The sequence below is a fragment of the Parus major genome, chromosome 4 (assembly GCF_001522545.3).
Source record: "Parus major isolate Abel chromosome 4, Parus_major1.1, whole genome shotgun sequence".
Classification (NCBI taxonomy): domain Eukaryota; kingdom Metazoa; phylum Chordata; class Aves; order Passeriformes; family Paridae; genus Parus; species Parus major.
This window is the reverse complement of record NC_031771.1, coordinates 68,026,477-68,027,861: the sequence shown is the minus strand read 5'-3', so window position 1 is coordinate 68,027,861 and position 1,385 is coordinate 68,026,477.

Genomic DNA, 1,385 nt, shown 5'->3' with positions numbered 1-1,385 from the left:
CCCTGGCAGCACCCTTGGGTCTCCACCCCAATCAAGGCACAAACTCAGGGTTGGAATGGTGGCCTCTTACACCATCCTAGGCACTTCCTCAAATTTTCAGTTATTTTCTATTTGCTTTTCTTCATAATCAGCAGTTGTGGATTTTGGAGATCAGCAGTTGTGGATTTTGGTGATCAGCAGTTGTGGATTTTGGAGATCTTAATCAGCAGTTGTGAATTTTGGAGATCTGCAGTTGTGGATTTTGGAGATCTTAATCAGCAGTTGTGGATTTTGGAGATCAGCAGTTGTGAATTTTGGTGATCTGCAGTTGTGGATTTTGGAGATCAGCAGTTGTGGATTTTGGAGCTCCCTTGGGGATGTGGTCTGAGATGATCTCCTGACGCCTCTCCAGCCTCCCATCCTTCTTTTAAAATATCTCTAAATATATAGATAATATAGTATAAAAGATATAATAAAAATAACAATAAAAACATAAATATAGCACTATTTTTGGTTACAGTTTTAAACAAGCATTTATTCTGTTAGCACACATTCTGCAAGGCTTCTTTCAATCATTTCACAACCTAAAGCTGACCTGTCTAAAAACATCTTCATAGGGCCTCTTCCTCAATTATTACAAAACTCAAAGTTAGAATTAAAACACATTAAACACATAAAAACACATTAAATGCACTAAAACACATTAAAAAATGTGTTTGTAGAGCCTTTCAGCTCATGTTATTCCTACTTCCCCTTTTTAAGTGATTACAAATTCTTCCATACACAACAAACCAATTTATAGCTTGTGCAAAGGATAGTTTGAAATTTATACAACAAGGTAGTTTAAAGCTTATATTAATTAATGATTATAATAGTTATTAATTAATTAACGGGGGAAAGGCCAGGGGCGGCCGTGCTGTGGGCAGGCGAGGCCTGGCGCTCCAGGGACGCAGCTGCATTGCCGGAGCTGGTCCTGGTGCCGTTCCCGTTCCTTTTCCCGGTCGCATTCCTTTTCCCGTTCCTTTTCCCGTTCTTTATCCCGTTCCTTTTCCTTTTCCCGTTCTTTATCCCGTTCCTTTTCCTTTTCCCGTTCTTTATCCCATTCCTTTTCCTTTTCCCGTTCCTTTTCCCGGTCCCGCCCCGCCGCTCCCTCACGGAAGCCGCACCCCCCTCACAGCAGCCACAATCCGACCACGCCCCCCGAGCCCGCCAGCGCCGACCAATCAGAGCTGGCGGCGCTGCCCGCGCGCTCGGAGCGGCCATTCACAAAGCGGCGGGGATATGAATGGGGCGGGTCACGTGGTCAGGCGAGTTCCCACGCCCCCTCCGCTGGGTTCCGGGATGGAGCCGGGAGCGAAAGCGGGAGCGGGATCGGGGTCGGGATCGGGGTCGGGATCGGGGTCGGG